The sequence below is a fragment of the Salmo trutta genome, chromosome 33, assembly GCF_901001165.1.
Source record: "Salmo trutta chromosome 33, fSalTru1.1, whole genome shotgun sequence".
In the NCBI taxonomy this organism is placed as follows: Eukaryota; Metazoa; Chordata; class Actinopteri; order Salmoniformes; family Salmonidae; genus Salmo; species Salmo trutta.
The window spans coordinates 25,673,174-25,691,995 of NC_042989.1; the positions used below are offsets into that span (position 1 = coordinate 25,673,174).

The 18,822-nt window shown below is 44.2% G+C and overlaps 1 protein-coding gene across 4 annotated transcripts in view; it reads left to right on the forward strand.

Moving 5' to 3' along the window:
- The window catches only part of tiam2a (TIAM Rac1 associated GEF 2a), a 108,115-nt gene that overhangs the window by 20,201 nt on the left and 69,092 nt on the right, over positions 1-18,822 (forward strand). The window contains exon 1 of one of the 4 annotated variants that reach the window (XM_029730472.1): positions 14,624-14,768. The exons of the other annotated variants lie outside the window; for them this stretch is intronic. The gene's annotated coding sequence lies outside the window, so the exon portion shown is untranslated. Of the gene's footprint in view, positions 1-14,623; positions 14,769-18,822 lie in introns of those variants that run through there. 4 annotated transcript variants of the gene reach the window in all.

Genomic DNA, 18,822 nt, shown 5'->3' on the forward strand with positions numbered 1-18,822 from the left:
AATTATATGCATATTCTAGTTACTGGGCAGGAGTAGTAACCAGATTAAATCGGGTACGTTTTTTATCCGGCCGTGCAAATACTGCCCCCTATCCCCAACAGGCTAGCTGACTCAACTCGATTTTCGTGATTTTTTTACCACTTTTTCTCTGACCTCAATTGATTTAGTCACCCTAATTGATTTAGTCACCCTACAAGGGTAAAAACTCCAATAACATTTGAACGGATTATGATAGAGACATGAGGTTTGGACCATTGCTTTTCTTAGAGGAGAATCTACACATTTAACATAATTTGACCCATTGGTCAAAAGATGCGTTTTTGATTAGACACTCTACACCCAGGCCAGAGCACTCCATCAAGGCTGGCCTTTTCTAGAATTGTTACATAAGACCAATTTACTCTGAACCGCTGTTCCCTGACCAGCAGGACATGGCTGGCTGGTTCTCCATACATCCATACCACCCTGACTGTCCCAGTCCCACCTTGCTCTACCCTCGGCTAGGTTTATTTTATCAGCAGTGATCGGTGTGGAGGGAAAACATTCAGTTCATTCCTCTCCAGGAATCAATGGGTCTGTACCAGCTGAGCTGAGCTAGGAGAAGGTGTTCTGGATAAGTGGAGTCAGATTTCCTCCTTGATTACTTTGAGTGCTATTGTGTGACACAGAATATATTTCAGTCTGCACCCTGCAGTGCACACAGTTCACCTGCTGATATTGTATTCCGCTTCATTTCAGCTCCCAGAGGAATTGTTCTCATGCAATTAATGGCTCTCAATGGTTTGTGTTTCAGATAAAGAGTTGGGAAGGGTGCTACCTTTTAAACAGATCAACTGGGTAAATATTATCATTGGCAGGTGCCCCTCCTGTTGGTGTCCAGTAGCGGTGGAGGACTGTGCTGTGCCTTGGTGTTAGGCTTACTCCACTCTCTCTGGAGTCGGAAACAAAACGGATGTTTCCGGTTTTTGGGGATACAGTATTTTCAACCTGACTTCCGTTTCCCTTTGAAAAACAGATGTGGGAACTCCACTCAAGCGTCTTTTTAGCTTAGGCCTACTCTGATCATGACTGACCCAGCCATTGGTGCAATATTCATGAATCTCATACCCCTAAATGAGGTCATCACAGACAGCCAAGCACTTCCATTCTAAATGCCATATTTAAAAGAAATGTGTAGTCTAGCCAGAGATGGTTCACCGCTGTGCCACTGTTTAAGGAGTGACGGCTCCACATTGTGCCAGTTCCTTTAGATATGAAGCCTGTGATTTATCTCTGAAGCTTTACCTCCATAAATTAACACTGCATGGGAGTACAGTAAAGATGGGAAACAAGCACTGTTGAGGAGACACAGTAAGTAACTGGTATGGTATGGTGTATAGTTGGACAGTACGGTATATTCCAGGCTATTCCTGTCTGTCGACATTCAGCTGTCATTTGATACGCTGGCTCCCAATCTGCTGCTGCACAATCCTAATGTTAAAGGTATGAGAGCTAAGAGGCAGCCTTCTTTAGAGACTCTGTCCAGCCACTGTCCCTTTTTAAGAGCAGAATGCAGAATGCAGAATGCTCGCCTCTCTCTCAGAACCTTGCAGTTGGAATTGTCCATACATTTGTGATGTAATGCCCCCCTCTATGCCCAGCCTGACACTCTGCTGCCCCTTAGGATTAGTGACTACAGGTCATTTCTCTCACCCCCACTGTCTCTCGTGGTTTGGTTCTCACTCAACAGGCCCTTTGTTGGCAGCTCCAGATGGTCCGGTCTGGAAGGGGGGAATGTGCGAGGGCACGGTGCCTTCAGTTTAGACTGTCTCTCTTGGGGAAAGGAAGGACTGAGTCACAGGCGAAGGGAAAAAAATCACATCCTGTGTACAATGAAACAACGGCTTGCTATTGGAGAAGTGTGTGACTGTGTTTTTTTAATAGAGAGATACCCTCTCTTCCAAAGTGATATAGAGATGAGTGTTTGAGCGCTGCTTTTAACTGCATTCCACCCAACTGAATAATAGGAACTCTGTGTATAAACCTGTGGCCTCCCATAGACATCTACTATGTAGATGGAACAGCTGTCACACAGCCATATTTTTATTTTATTTTACCTTTATTTAGCTAGGCAAGTCAGTTAAGAACAAATCCTTATATTCAATGACAGCCTAGGAACAGTGGGTTAACTGCCTTGTTCAGGGGCAGAACGACAGATTTTAACCTTGTCAGCTCGGGGATTTGATCTTGCAACCTTTCGGTTACTAGTCCAATGCTCTAACTACTAGGCTACCTGCCGCCTCACCTGCCGCCCCATATGACTGTGGTTGAGATCTCCTCTATCCTCCACTTCTCAATGGAAACCCCATTGCCAACTAGTCATTATCTATCTTCCTGAGTTCTTTCCTTTTGTGATTCTTTGTGTTTCATACCCTCAGCACTTGTCATCTTTTACCAATAAAGATTACTCCACTGCAGTGCAATCCAGATGTGCTTGTGATTGAAAAGTAGAATGTTTACCAGTGAAGCGTTCATCTTATCTTATCCTCACACTGTCCTGCATGTAACTCAACAACTGCTGTGAAAAATAATTTTTTCACAGTTTTATGATTAATGGAGCACACCCTCTCTGACTCATACGCCTGATGTCACTCAGTCAGCCAATTGGAGCAACTGTGTCTGGGAGAGAAGACGCATGATTGTCTTACAGTACTAGGTGTAGCAAGTCTTCTTTTAAGTGAATATAGCTAAGCCCAGGCAGTAATATGTGTTGGCATTGGCTTTGTTCTGTCAATCCTAGCTTGAGCTTCAGTAGTCTATATAGCACAGCTTAGCACAGCTTTTAAATGGCGGTTTTCCCCAGTTATCTGACATCCAATGCTTATTTCTGCCGAGTCTTATTATGATAGAATGATTCCATTTGGTATTATTTTTGTCCCTCTTAGTCATTCTGAAACCAACCTTATAGTCTGATTCCTGAGGGCTACTTTAGCCTGGCTGTTTGTTTCCAGTAGGATATGGTTGGGCAGGGCAGAGCTGGGCAGGGCTAGGCTGGGTTGGGCAGGGCTAGGCTGGGTTGGACAGGGCTAGGCTGGGTTGGGCAGGGCTAGGCTGGGCTGGGCTGGGCTAGGCTGGGTTGGGCAGGGCTAGGCTGGGTTGGGCAGGGCTAGGCTGGGTTGGGCAGGGCTAGGCTAGGCTGGGCTGGGCAGGGCTAGGCTGGGTTGGGCAGGGCTAGGCTGGGCTGGGCTGGGCAGGGCTAGGCTGGGCAGGGCTAGGCTGGGCTGGGCAGGGCTAGGCTGGGCTGGGCAGGGCTGGGCTGGGTTGGGCAGGGCTGGGCAGGGCTAGGCTGGGTTGGGCAGGGCTGGGCAGGGCTAGGTTGGGCTGGGCAGGGCAGGGCTAGGCTGGGCTAGGCTGGGCTGGGCTGGGCAGGGCTAGGCTGGGCTGGGCAAGACACTGAGGGAAAGCAGCAGGCTTTCTGGTTAGCAGCTCGTGTGGAGAGATCATCTTCGCTGAAAACGTGTGGTTCTTTTTATACTAATAATGATATTTTACAGTAAATAGGTTCATATCCATGTCTATTTACCAATAATAACAGTGTAGCGAAAAGCCAGGAACTGCGGTTTCCTTACAGTGTCGCCTCAGTCTAAAGCAAACGTTATGGATTACTGCTGTTATTACTTTCTCTCTGGTTGGTCTGTTCAACTGCCTTCATTCCCCTGCTCTCTCTCTCTCTCAATTCATTTAAATGGAAGGGGCTTTATTGGCCTGGGAAACATGTTTACAGTGCCAAAGCAAGTGAAATAGATAAATAATAAAAAATATGTAGTAAACATTATACTCACAAAAGTTCCAAAATAATAAAGACTTCAAATGTCATTATGTCTATATACATTGTTGTAATGGTGTGCAAATAGTTAAAGTACAAAAGGGAAAATAAATGTAGCTGCTGTGATGGCACACTGTGGTGTTTGCCCAATACATATGGGAGTTTATCGAAATTGGATTTGTTTTCAAATTCTTTGTGGGTCTGTGTAATCTGAGGAAAATATGTGTCCAACATGGTCATACATTTGGCAGGAGGCGAGGAAGTGCAGCTTAGTTTCCACCTCATTTTGTGGGCAGTGTCTCTCTCTATCAGTGTATTACCTTCATCAAATGGAGGTCTGATGGTTTGATGAGAGAGAAGGTTCTTAATGGAGGACCTTCTGGTCTTGGTTAATAGAAGCCATGTTAATACCCTCAGAGTGTGTATTACACACCAGATGGCTAGGTCTGCTAGGTCTGACATGGCGACCAGAAAGTCGATGAGAGTTATTCTTCGTAAGTGGGGGGGGGGTTTAAATGTCAGAGACCTGCCTGTTTCTGCTAATTATGCTATCCTATAGCGCCACAGGCTTCTCACAGCTAATCCCACTGGGTTTTACAAGAGTATTTTAACAAGCTTCCATACTCTACTCTCCCCCTCCCTGCCATGTGTCTGGACTGTGAGCTCTGCCAGAACTGTGCTTACATATTTATAACACACGCACATTACTTTTCTACGCTACAATTCCACAGTAGGCGCACACTCTCTCAACATGCCTTGCATCAGACGACCACACATTTATCAACATGGAGAAACTCATAAATGCAGGCATTCTTTACTTTAGATATTGCAGGCATACCACAGTATGTCTGTCTGTCCAGAATAACTGGCAGAGTTGGACTGTGCAACTGTCGTGTCTGATTGACAGTCTGTATGCTTTTCTAGTGATGTCAAATGTCCTTATTTCCTGTGCTTTCCTGTCATTATCCAACTTGGTGGCAAAGCTTTTTACCCTCTCCAGAGTCAGTCTAAGACTGGATGACAGAACACGCTATAGGCTAGTCTAAAGGTATACAACCTGGAGGTAGAGAGGGGGTCTCTCTCTCTCACATACACACACACACACACACACACACACACACACACACACACACACACACACACCACCAGTGAGGAGCCAAACATAATTTTGTATCAGCAGGGCATTTGCCTGAGGGGGTTAAATAGCCCTCTCTATTTTCCCTAACCACCCCCCCACCCCCCCCACCACCACAGATTAAGGAATGAAATAAATACTCCGCTTGTGTTCTCATAAAGGATCATTTTGACCTCTGTGACCTTCACAGGCTGAAGCATCTGCCTGTCCATTACAGTCTGCTCTACAGGACCACAGGCCAGGCCCTCTCCATGGTGCATCTGCGAGCACACAGTAATACCATAACCCAATTCTTTTCTAGAAATTGGTATTTATGACTGGCCGATATTTTTTTTGTTGCTGTCCTCTAAATGCTCCATTGTGCCGTAGTATTCAACCCCTGTGTGATATTGGTGTGTTTTCTTGTCAGAGTCCTTGCATGACTGCCTAACAAGCCTGGGTCTCATTGACATTCTTTGGGCTCTTCTTGGATGGGTTAATAATAGACTTGGCATCAGCTTTAATTCAATCATGTCAGTAAAAGGCTGCACATGTGGCACAGCTGCTAGTGCTTACCTCCTAGCTGAGGTGCCAGTCTGGTCCTGCATTAGCTTTGCCAGCTGCATTGTTGTCCATTTTTAAATGACATTTTTAATGGTTCTGTTGAGAGTGTGAAAGAGTTTGTTTTGCATAGATTTGTTTGACTGTGATTTGAATTCAAATCAGCTCAGTGCATGTGCCTTGTCCATAATAACCAGAAACTGTTGTTATTCTTTTCAACTGTCTGTTTTCCCTGCTTCTTTTCCCTTTCAACCCCTCAGGCAAGCCCAGTGCTGATTTGCCGTCTAGCAGCTATATTTTTTAAATAAAATACCCATAGGCCTACATTGGAAGTCATAATTCAACAGTGAAACATCCTTTAATTTTAGCCTTACCTCTTCGGATTGGTTTTATGAAATTCCTGTGGACTGAAACCCTGGGGAGACAAAATGTGTTTCCAATTGGATAGAAGAAAAGCCTGAGGAATACCACACACACAAAACAGTAAATAGCATTGTATGATTACTGTGACACAGTTCTTGTGTGTAATCTGTGTTGCTGGTTGGACAGGGGGCATCTGCTGTATAGATGAGTGATCTCAGCCACACACACTCAGCTCTGCTATCAGTTATCAGAAAAGGAAACAGGTGCGGACTTAAACAGACAAAACACAACGAACACAGAACATAGATCGGTGGCAGCTAGTAGACCGCAGATGACGACCGCCGAGCGCCGTCCGGCCGAGGAGGGGCACCATTTTCTGTGGATACTGTGACAACCAGGTCTTTTAGCAAAGAGGAATGTCCAACTCTTTAGTAAACTGATCTCATTGCTGTGGTCCATTCTGGCCTTTAGGCTTTAACTAAATGAGTTTGATCAATTGCCTTGGTGAACAAACAAGGCACTCTGTTTCATTGATTGTGTTTAACTTTCCATATGTCCTCATTTAACACGTCTGTAAAGCTCGCTCACTCAATGGACTCTCATTGTTGCAGTCTAGTCTACACAGCGATTTTATGAGTCAAAAGCTGCTGAAAGAGGATATGAATTGATGCTTTCAGATCATATATATATATATATATATATATATATATATATATTCCCTTGAGCAAGGCACTTAACCCTAATTTGCTCCATGGGTGCCGTACTACTATGGTTGACCCTGTAAAACAACACATTTCACTGCACCTATCTGGTGTATGTGATTTTTTTATATTTTTTTAAGGGTATGTAAGTTGTGCTTCTAAGAACCAACATGGTTATTTGAATCAGAAGCTCAGCCACAGTGGAGATTTACATGACCTTTCTGTGTCTCTGGCTGGCTCCTGGGTGGTACAGAGTTATGTCTACACCGTATTACTGTATGACGTCTACTCATTTTGGGGGGGTGTATTCCAGTAGTGGTATAGATAGTGGTATAGACCAGGTTCAGCACGTCATGGCGTGCTATCTAAACAGCTTAGATTAGTCGTGATGGATGGTTTATGTTGTAAAGGGCCTTTTGTTTACATGACTCTGATGTAGACCCTGAGCGTGTCTATCCAGCCAGCCATCTAGCTACAGCCTAGCCCCCTCCACTGAGGTCACCTGAAGTGTGTTACATTACATGCATGTGGAACAGCCACAGCAGCCACAGTTAGCTGCACATGTTTATGTAGCCCTGAGACAACGTAATGCAGACATGACAGGTTCTGGGAGTTTGACTCTGTCATTGCCTTTGCCCTACTTTTCATTTTTATTCATATATTTATCAATTCACATTTTTGATTCATTCAATTCAATTATACACAATCTGCTGGTGTGTCCCTGTCATATAACCTGGTGCCTCTGGGGACCTTACAATCTAGCCAGTGGTCACAAATTGGATCAAAGAGTGAATTGAGTGATTCATTGTCTGTGTGACTTGACTTTGGCTTTATTTGGAGCCAGAATGGTGATGCTTTTCCGTAATAAGGAGAACCGAAACCTGCCAACTGGAGCCATATCGGTAACATCTGGATCCTCTTGGTACAGTGGAGCTGGAACAGTTAACTTATCATCATTAACGTCAACTTGTCCTCCAGGCTTCTAGTCCCACAGCCCCGCATGCTGCCAAACCTTCTCAGGGATGGTTCTAGGCCCTGGTCTGGATGTGTGAAACTGGGTCCAGGGCAACGGGTGCTGCTCTCAGCTCGGAGAGAGGCAGTTACTATGGGGAAGACCGCAAGGGCAACCCCCTGGTGTCAAGAATGTAGAGGGGATAATGAATTTCTCTGGCAGTGATGGATGAGACACACACACACACACACACACACACACACACACACACACACACACACACACACACACAGCATCTGCAGAGTCTTTGGACATCCCATTAACATTGTCTTTCAAGCCGTCAATTAATTGATTTGTGAATTTATCGTTTTACATCTCTTTATATTATAGGATGGTGAACACAATGATAATGGTGTGTATATATGTGCATTCCTATGTCAGTATATGTGTTATAATTACCTCGGTGTGTATCCAGTCAATTCCAGAAGCTCTCAATCCTTGTTAGTGAATCCTCCAGTGACTATATTGACCTCTCCAGTGTCTCCCTGACCTGTTTTTGTTCTCCTTTGGTAAATGTGTCTGATGGATCACCATGGCTTTGTGATCTGTCTCCTAGCCTGTGTGCTGCTGTAGGGTACACACCACTATGTTAATGAGTGAGTGAGCAGAGAGCTGATTGTAATAGTCTCTCTCCCACCAGAGGAGGTGACAGATGACCGTGCAGCATACACAGGACACCCAGTCAACCTGATTCAATTTAAAGACCAGAGAACACACTTTAGACACCCCCACCAGCACACCACTCATGTGTGACAGTATAGGAGGGAAGAGAGGGGGTTGCAGAGGGATGGTTGTGGGGGCTGGGGATACGGCTGCATATATTTAAAGCATTGACCTTGAGGATTTGAAGAAAAACTGACCTGACAGGTGTGAAAATCTGCTGCAGTCTCTGTTTCACTCTATCTCACTTTCTCCCTGTTGAGGAGGAAACTGGCATGATTGGTGGCCATGCCGTGTCTTCCTGGGCTGGACCCACAGTGCTGGGTGGGGACCCGTTTCCCTGGGACCCTCCAAGACTCTTATCTGGTCCTCTGGCAGTCAGAGCCTGTTGCTCGGCTGTTTTCCCATGGGAGGGAAGTCAGATCATCTGAGACATAAACCTCTGCCCCCAGGGCCCACATCTCTGCCCAGAATGGACTGCCATGGAGAGCCTTGGACAAAAGACCTGAGAGAGATTATGGTTTTGATTTAAGCTAACTGACATTTTAAGAGTTGAATACTCCTGTTGCAGATGAAAGTGTGTATTTTACAACCCACAGATTATGAGAGTAAAACATGTTGCAGCTTCTCCTCTGAGCGTCTGAGTGTCGTCTGTCCCACTGCTGGAGAACGACAGGTGCACATCAACGTTCCATCAGCTCCAGTGCTCATTAAGCTGCCTAGTGGACAGAGAAAGGTTGTTTTGGGGGTTAAACCTGTGCAAGGAAAACTTTTCACACACACATGGCACACACACTCACAGCTTGTTTTGATCTATGGCCAGGGTTGTCTGACCTACCTGTCACTGATTCATATCCCTGCGACTTTGAAGGTGTGGATTTTCAGCATTCACAGCATTTACCGCTCTGGTACACGCACGCATGCACGCACGTGCACACACACACACACACACACACACACAGACTGCTGACAGCAGCCATGCAACATGGAGAGTAACACTCCTGGAAAGATCACAGGGTTCTCTCTCCAATGAACATGGCAGTAGATGTGCTGTTTACTCCCAGCTCCGACTTTGGGTCTGTTAACGTCTCTGTCAGTGGGGAGTAAAACACTCAGGCTACCTTGGAGTTCTGGAGCTAGACGTCTCTGACATACAAAGAGCTAGACAGTCTTTGTAGAACGCTTCCACTGGGGCTGGTTCTGACGGGGAACTTGACAAAGGTGTTTGATCTGGCTGTCGATCGGGTGGTACTGCCTGACAGCCTCCACTTTGGTAGAACTGAGGAGAACTGCCAGACTGCCAACAGGAGAAATCGAGTTCACAGTATGGCATTAAAGAGAGAGGGACAATGTGATGCCTTTTGATCATAGCGTAGAATTCTCTGGGTTTTAGCTTCTTCCAATTTAGAGAGATTGTCTCAACATTTTTTTTGTAGATTTGGATCTATAGAGTAGAGACTTCCATGCTGACGCCATTTAGCCAGCTAAATTTGTTAAACAACCAAAAATAACTACGGATTTTCTGGTTCATTGTGTTTTCAGAATATTTGGGCAAGTTAGCTGGCTGACTCATTGATGCTGCTTTGTAGTACACCCTTCAAACCTCTAACATCTGACCCTGGATCAGTGACATGCTGTGTCTGGATTCCACCACTCTCTCTCCATCTCTTCCCCCCCTACCTCCATTCCTCCCTCAAAATGCTGTAATTCTCATCCACAGAGTTTGTTGTGAATATTACAGTCCTGCTGGGTGTTGCTACTCTATTCCCCTATGAGCTAGATAATCAATGGCATCAAGTTAAAAACAGCACCCAGCTACCAGAATGCATCTGTCAAAGTGTTGGGGAGACACTGGGTTATTACATTAGCATGATGAGTTAACTTCTCTCTCTCCCCTTTTTCACTTTCCTCTCTCGCTGTCTTTCTCTCTCTTTCTCTCTTTCCACTATCTTTGGGTGTGTCCCATGGGGTTCAGTGTCAAGCAGATTAATGGAGGGAGGATTAGACAATATTCATTTCATACACATTTTCATGAACTGCCATTACACAATCCCCTAAATTAAGTGTCTCCCTTTTTACTATGTCATATCTCCTGGGATATTTGAATTGGTGAAAGAAATATGGTTCATGAATCAGTTTGGACAAGGAGACAACAGTAGTGCCTTGTAAAGTCTCAGTCTAGGGGGCAAGATGGGAGTGGAAGTGAGCAGCATCTTTATGGTCACGTGTTGGTTTTACTATGATAAACATAGAGAGGTATGGGAGGAGAGGAGGTGTGGAGGGGGAAATTGGCTATCTGAGGATGGCTATATCAATATTGAGTGGGAGTGGTAAAGGTTGGCCGTGTGGTGTCTGTCTCCTCTTACTGAGGGAGGTGACTGAATGGTAGAGGCTATCAGGGGCTGAGGGGTATCGTAGATTGTATTATCAGGGAGGTGTGTGTAAACCCACCAAACCTCAACCCCAGTGCACTCTCTCTGAACCCTGTACCACCCTCATACTTTCCCAGCCTCGCATTCGCAAAGCTAGGTCCATGTGAAGGGCTTTTAGACCTGTAGTGAAGAGCGCCATATAAATGTAGTTCATTACTATCATTATGTACTACAATGTGGCTCCGCTCTTTCAAGTACTTTATCTGTCAGGGTGCTGAGTAGGAGTCAGCCCAAATGCCATGTAGATGTATGTTACATGAGGCTCCTGGCAGAGAGGGAGAGATTATCCCCTGATTGGATCCTGGCCCCTCGGAGCTCATTCCGCCTTTTAAATGAGCTTAATTAGGGTCAGTCCATTCATTGTGCTCCATTGAATTACCCAACACCTGCTCTGTATGAATATGTATAACACCTCTCATCTTTCTCTCTCTCCCTTCCTTTTCTTCATGCTTCTATGCTTCTGAATGTGTGTTGTGACTGGTCATACATTTGGCAGGAGGTTAGGATGTGCAGCTCAGTTTCCACCTCATTTTGTGGGCAGTGTGCACATAGGCAGACCTGGCTCTCAAGAGAAGCAAGGCTATGCTCACTCTATACATAGTCAAAGCTTTCCTTAATTTTGGGTCAGTCACAGTGGTCGGGTATTCTGCCACTGTGTGCTCTCTCTCTCTGTGTCTGTCTCTCTCTCTCTCTCTGTGTGTCTGTCTCTCTCTGTCTCTCTGGCTATCTAATCATCTATCTATATATGTTTCTCTGCCTCTGAAAGTGTGTTGGTAAAGCTTTTGAGATTTCCCAGACTAGGCCACGGAGGCCATTATGCTTCTGACAATGTTGTTTTGGACCCTCTGAATGTTGCTCTTATTGTTGCCAACATTGTGAACTTGACTCCATTTGCCCATGCAGCCAGCCAAGAACAGCCTATTCTTTTACATCCGTTCTTCAAGCACTGCATGGATAATGGGCCAACTATAAGTGTGAGTAGTGGATATTGCTTTGTATTATTATGTTGTTTGTAAGCTTTTAACTAATCCGCTCACATTCATTTGGATTTGTCTCAAGTAAATGATTTGGAGGTTGACTGTGGTCAGAGAGCAGGGAGGACCATGAAAACAGCCCCCTCTATTGGGTCTCAGTAGAACCTCTGTGTCATGGAATAACCACATAAGCGCTAGCAATTACAGGTACAGTAGGTGTATGTGATCTTAAAGAAAAAGGTATATATCATTTTCCATTTTATAAGCAACTGTATAGTTTGGCTTCTAAGTGTGACCCTTTGTGTGAGTCTATAAAATGTGCTGTTGTAGTGTTTCTTTCAGCCCAAGATTTGTATTTTTTTTATTTAACCTCTCTGGGGTATGTGGGACATGACCGTCCCACCTGCGGGACACACTATTCAACAGCCAGTGAAATAGCAGGGCGCCAAATTCAAAACAACAAAAATCTCATAATTCAATTTTCTCAAACATACAACTATTATATCCTCTTTTAAAGATACACTTCTCGTTAATCCAACCACATTGTCCGATATCAAATAGCATTAGATTATGTTAGGACATCACCTTGACAAGAAAAACCACACAGACATTTTCCAAGCAAGGAGAGGCGTCACAAAAAACAGAATTACAGCTAAAATTAATCACTAACCTTTGATGATCTTCATCAGATGGCACTCATAGGACTTCATGTTACACAATACATGTATGTTTTGCTCGATAAAGTTCATATTTATATCCAAAAACCCCATTTTACATTGGCGTGTAATGCTCAGAAATGCTTTGCCTCCCAAAACTTCCGGTGAATGAGCACATCAATTTACAGAAATACTCATCATAAACTTTGATAAAATATTAAACTGTAATTCAAAGAATTATAGATACACTTCTCCTTAATGCAACCGCTGTGTCAGATTTTTTTAAAACTTTACAGCGAAAGCACACTTTGCAATAATCTGAGTACAGCGTTCAGACACGAAACCAAACCCGCCATTTTGTGGAGTCAATAAAACTCAGAAATAATATTATAAATATTCACTTACCTTTGATGATCTTCATCAGAATGCACTCCCAGGAATCCCAGGTCCACAATAAATGTTTGTTTTGTTCGATAAAGTCCATTTATGTCCAAATACCTCCTTTTTGTTCGCACGTTCAGTCCACTACTCCAAATGCAGGAAGCGCGCGAAAATGTCACGACGAAAAGTCAAAAAAAGTTATATTTACGTTCATAGAAATATGTCAAACGATGTATAGCATCAATCTTTAGGATGTTTTTAACATAAATCTTCAGTAATATTCCAACCGGACAATTCCAATGTCTTCAGAAAAGAAAAGGAACACAGCTCACACTCATGTGAGCGCGCGCCTCTGAGCTCATGTCATTTCCTCACTCATCAACTTCCAGGCCCTCTTGTTCGCTCCATATTCACAGTAGAAGCATGAAACAACGTTCTAAAGACTGTTGACATCTAGTGGAAGCCTTAGGAAGTGCAAAATGAACCCTAAGTCACTGTGTACTGGATAGGGATACACTTGAAAAACTACAAGCCTCAGATTTCCACGCTTCCTGGTTGGATTTTTCTCAGGTTTTTCCCTGCCATATGAGTTCTGTTATACTCACAGACATCATTCAGTTTTAGAAACTTTAGAGTGTTTTCTATCAAAATCTACTAATAATATGCATATCCTACCTTCTGAGCCTGAGTAGCAGGCAGTTTAATTTGGGCACGTTTTTTATCCGGCCGTGAAAATACTGCCCCCTATCCCAGACAGGTTTTAAGATGTTTCAGTCTTTTATGATGTTCGTGATAAACATAAACATGTTTAATTACCTGTAAATCAATTTGTAGACACATCCTGTTCAGTTTAATCTTAGCAATGAAATTGTTTTGAGCACCAGATTTTCACTCTAAGTTAGGACTTAGAGGACTGACTCACAAAACCCTGGAGGGGAAAAGAACCACCTTTGGAATTGTCTGGCATACTTCAGACCAGCAACTGGCCCTGCTGTGCTGTGGCTTTGTCAATGGGCCAGTTTGAATGAAGGTTCTGTGTAACCACTAGCATGTGCCATAAAGGAGCATGTGTGTTTTTAGAAAGGTGGTCACAATTTGGACCCGCCGGGAAAGCATAACATTTGGTCTGCGTTTCAGAGATGTTAATTCCAGGGAATGCATGTGGACTTGTGTCTCTGCCTTTTCTCATTCACCTTAATTAGCTTTTTAAAATGGATACAGATCTGGCCTTCTGGCTCTCTTCGCTCTCTCTTAATCCAGCCCTTAGTCTTTCTAGCTTTCTCTCTCTACTATACTCTCTCACTCTCAATTTAAATTTAAGGGGCTTTATTGGCATGGGAAACATATGTTTACATTGCCAAAGCAAGTGAAATAGATAATACACAAAAGTGAAATAAACAACTGTCTGTCTCTGTGTCTGTCTGTCTGTCTGAAGTGATCTCCTCAGCCTGGCTTCACAGTGCTCTCTCACAGTGCTCTCTCACAGTGCTCTCTCACAGTGCTCTCTCACAGTGCTCTCTCACAATGCTCTCTTGGGGTCATTGTGGTATGTTGTGTCAGACAAGAACCCCAGACATAGCAGCATTCCCTGGTGCATCCCAGGCATTATACAGTCATACGCCAACTTGTCTCGCCCAATCATATCTAGTGCCCATGGAAAACGGCTTTTAAAAATAAAAATAAAAAGCTCCTGCATCCTCCACTTTGCCCAATGGAAAAGCAGAAGAAATGTAATACAACACTGAGGGTGTAGTTCCTATACTACATAAAACATATCTGGTCCTAACTTCTACCTGGAGAGTGAGTGAGGCTGGCTTGAGCACTTTCACTTTTTCCTCTCCTCCTCACCATTCTCTGTCGCCCTGTGTTACCCTGGAGGATTACAATTCGCTGTGCCTAGAAGCCGGTTGAGGGAGAGGGAGTTTCCACATGTGCCTCAGTCAGTGTGTGAGTCAGTCAGTGTGTGAGTCAGTCAGTGTGTGTGTGTGTGTGTGACTGTCACTTTAAGACCGGCAGGCTGACTTGGTTGAATCCACTTTAAGATCAGAGAGCTCTAGATTCTCCTTGCTTGCTCTTCAAAGAGCTTTTAGATGAAAGCTTTGGACAGAGGTAAGGGAGGTTTTTGTCTCTCTATTTCATCCTTCCCTGTGTTTCCTCTGTTTCCAGGATTTAAGCAGAAAAGCAGAAAAAAACTTTATTATGGTTGTCTTCTATCCAGTTGTTCAGGTTTAGACAGGTCTGTGTGTTTGGTGCTTTCTTTGTGTACAAGCGACTTGAACTTTGCATCTATTGTTTAGGGATGTTGGTTCTAGCAGTAATCACAGGCATGTTCCCTGCTGTAGTGTTTAACTAGCTCTGTATAGTAGCCTAGACCCCAGCCAGGTTGATTTTGTGAAAAGGTGACCCTTTTCTCCCACAGGGGACCTCGCTGTCAGCTCACTGTTTGTTTCACTGTTAGCATTATATTCAGTCACAACAGAGTCAGATGGACTGATTTATTGCAGCAGTTTACTACGATGGATTCTTTACATTCAATGTGGTGTTTTTGGTCTGTCTTATCGCCCATGATTTAGATCCTATGGTAAAATTGGCAACAGTACATTTGGTATAATCAGTGCTCCACTGTTTAGGATGTTATTAAGAAATATTTTGAGTCTGTTGGCATTTGTCTGATTCTGAAATGGCTAACACATATATCTCTGTAAATCGCTCATAGGGCGCCATGTCATTCTTGGTTCAGAGCCCGTTGACGGCCTTTATAATGAAATATTCCAAAGGACACTAACAAGCAGTTTGATGCTCAGTGGCTTTGGTAATACAGTATAATCTACCATACTGTAATATACTGTATGCCTTCACTCTATGATCCATGGCCTTTTATTTCCTCCTCATAACTGAATGGCCACAGGATCCTATGTAATATCCAGCCAGTATGACAGAGCTCAGGCAAAAACATCTCTCTGTCTTACAACAACAGTCTATTGACTTTTGTTTAACTCCTGTTGTTGTCAATCTGTGGGGACTTGTGTTGTAAAGTGGGTCTCACTCTCAGACAGTGTTCTACTGCTTCTAGCAGCTGTGGCTAGAGTATACCGTACTGCTCCTTTAAGAGTCAGCTAGGTATTAGGCTGAGGCTCTGTGCCATAGGAAGGTGATAAGGGAGGAGTCCTGTGGGTACTGATTTAACAGAAGGAAGGTAACATCAGGGAGAACTGGATAATGAATGATAATACTAGATGACGTTATGGGTCCGAGGGAACAATGAAGTTTGAGACCTGAAACCTTCGAAGTGATTAATGAGACAATAGTTTTACCTGTTTATTGTTCTAGTTTACTTAATGTCAGATTGAAGCCAAAACCAAGATGTCTTTCTATGTTTGATGGATTGATCATTTCCACTGAAAGGGCTATGCAGACGAATTCTTCATTTCATGGTGGGATTTTTCTTTTACTACGAGGTTCAGTGTCCACTTATGGCTAGCCCAGAAATGCACAGCTAGTGGTTCCTGATCTCCAGGGTTCTGTAGTTTACCGGGTAAAAAAAGTGCACTAGCATGGAATTGTAGTGCTGAGGCTGGGGCTGCATGCTCCAGGGATGGCCCAACCCATCCCCATGTTTCACACTGCTGTGTCAAGGGGTTTGAGGCTTTGATCCTCAAGTTTACCTTCAAGGACAAGAGTGTTTTTCACAGACAACCTCCAACATGGCTCAATATGCAACCCTGTGTGAAGTGTGTACTGTCTAATATAGACTTGGCCTTGTTGGCCTTTTTGGTGTGTGTGTGTGTGTGTGTGTGTGTCACAAGGACATGCAGTTTGCTCATGATATAGACACCCCACTACTACACCCCCCCCACCCTCTCTACAACACAACTATGCAGTGTTTATACCCTGTGGAAGTGTGTCCTCACTGACATGGCCCAAGGCTCCATCCCTGAGACACGATGTCAGACTAAACAGAGAGAGGATGTAGGAGTCATCCAGGGGCATTAGCAGGAGAATGCCAGGTCACATGGTGCTAGCGGAGAATAGGGGAGGGTGAGCTCTCTTTGCTCCAGAACAGATGGCCTACAGTGTAGAGGCTATTGAGAGGCACAGGGCTGCAGGCAGGGGTTCAGTGTTGTGGTCAAGGAAGACGTGGTCCCCTCCCCCAAAACTGTAATAAAGCTCCGGTTCAGCCCACAGCACAAGGCTGACGTCTACGAGAATGAGTGTGCTTGTGCCTTTGCTTTTATTCAGGCAAAGGAAGGCTGCAAGTTTGAAAAGCTCAGTCAGAAGTTGGCTCTGTGTCAGAACTAGCAGTGAAAGGAACTGGAAGCAGCCATTGTGACTCCTGTAGCACGCCAGAGGAATTTGTCTATTTTCTCCTAAAGAGCTTTGTTTGGTTTCTACATATGCATTTTGAGCGATGTGGAGCAATTTCCCTGCTTCAAACTCTTTAGCTTCTAGGGGCTAATCATTGTCAAAGCTAATCAGAGTCAGAAGGTTGGGAGGGGGAAGATGTGGCGACTACGGCAGATGGATGGTAAACCTGGCCGTGAGAGATGATGCTCCGGTTTTCCCACAGACACGGAACACTGTGGAGGACAGGCCAGGGACTATTAGCCTAGTGGGTCGGCCAACTGCAGTCAACCAGGCACTCATGACCTCTGATGGCTCTTAACCTTGGACACGTGTCCTCTGGCCTTAACTCGGCAACCCTGGGAACTCTAGCTGCCAGAGGGCTTCAACTTAGCAACCCTTCTAACTGTATCTGTCAGAGCTAGATGTCTTTGACTTGCAACCCTTCTAACTATCTGTCAGAGCTAGAGGGCTTTGACTTGGCAACCCTTCTAACTGTATCTGTCAGAGCTAGAGGTCTTTGACTTGGCAACCCTTCTAACTGTATCTGTCAGAGCTAGAGGTCTTTGACTTGGCAACCCTTCTAACTGTATCTGTCAGAGCTAGAGGTCTTTGACATGGCAACCCTTCTAACTGTATCTGTCAGAGCTAGAGGTCTTTGACTTGGCAACCCTTCTAACTGTATCTGTCAGAGCTAGAGGTCTTTGACTTGGCAACCCTTCTAACTGTATCTGTCAGAGCTAGAGGTCTTTGACTTGGCAACCCTTCTAACTGTATCTGTCAGAGCTAGAGGTCTTTGACTTGGCAACCCTTCTAACTGTATCTGTCAGAGCTAGAGGTCTTTGACTTGGCAACCCTTCTAACTGTATCTGTCAGAGCTAGAGGTCTTTGACTTGGCAACCCTTCTAACTGTATCTGTCAGAGCTAGAGGTCTTTGACTTGGCAACCCTTCTAACTGTATATGTCAGAGCTAGAGGTCTTTGACTTGACAACCCTTCTAACTGTATCTGTCAGAGCTAGAGGTCTTTGACTTGGCAACCCTTCTAACTGTATCTGTCAGAGCTAGAGGTCTTTGACTTGGCAACCCTTCTAACTGTATCTGTCAGAGCTAGAGGTCTTTGACTTGGCAACCCTTCTAACTGTATCTGTCAGAGCTAGAGGTCTTTGACTTGGCAACCCTAAACACTTTCTGTCAGGATTTCTGGATTATAATTAATGGATATTTTTTTGTGGGGATTGATACATTTTACGTTAGGGCAAAATCAAGTCTGAAATGTGTTTGTTGAAATTAAAAACTTTAGAAGCCTTTTTAATTCTTCAATACACTACAAGTTTGCAAATTCTCATCAACAAAATAATGATCAAATGAAGATCCTACATCTTTATCTATAGAGAATAGATGCTTTAATCTTATCACTGTATGACCTATGTCACCTTCATGATCTGTGTAGTGGTTCTACAAGATGTGGGAACAGCTATAGCTGGTGAAGGCTAGCAGCAGTTTGTATTAGGTCAGGACTAAAAACAAACTTGGCTAAACTGTTTTCCTTGTGCCTGACCCATTTCGTAGAAGCTTGATAGAATAAATTCTCACAACCAAGGCTTCATTTTCTTTAACATGGTGCTATTTGTCCCTCTGACCACATTGGGAAGGTCACAGGTACCAAACAAAACAAGTTTGTGTGACTGTGACATCACACTTATGCTACAGATCTCCTTACCTCTCAAGCCGGAGCTGTGGATTCCTTATTACCCTCAGCCTATATGCTACAGTACAGAACATCTAGTCATTCAGCAGACTCTTATCTTGTGCCTCTCGAAG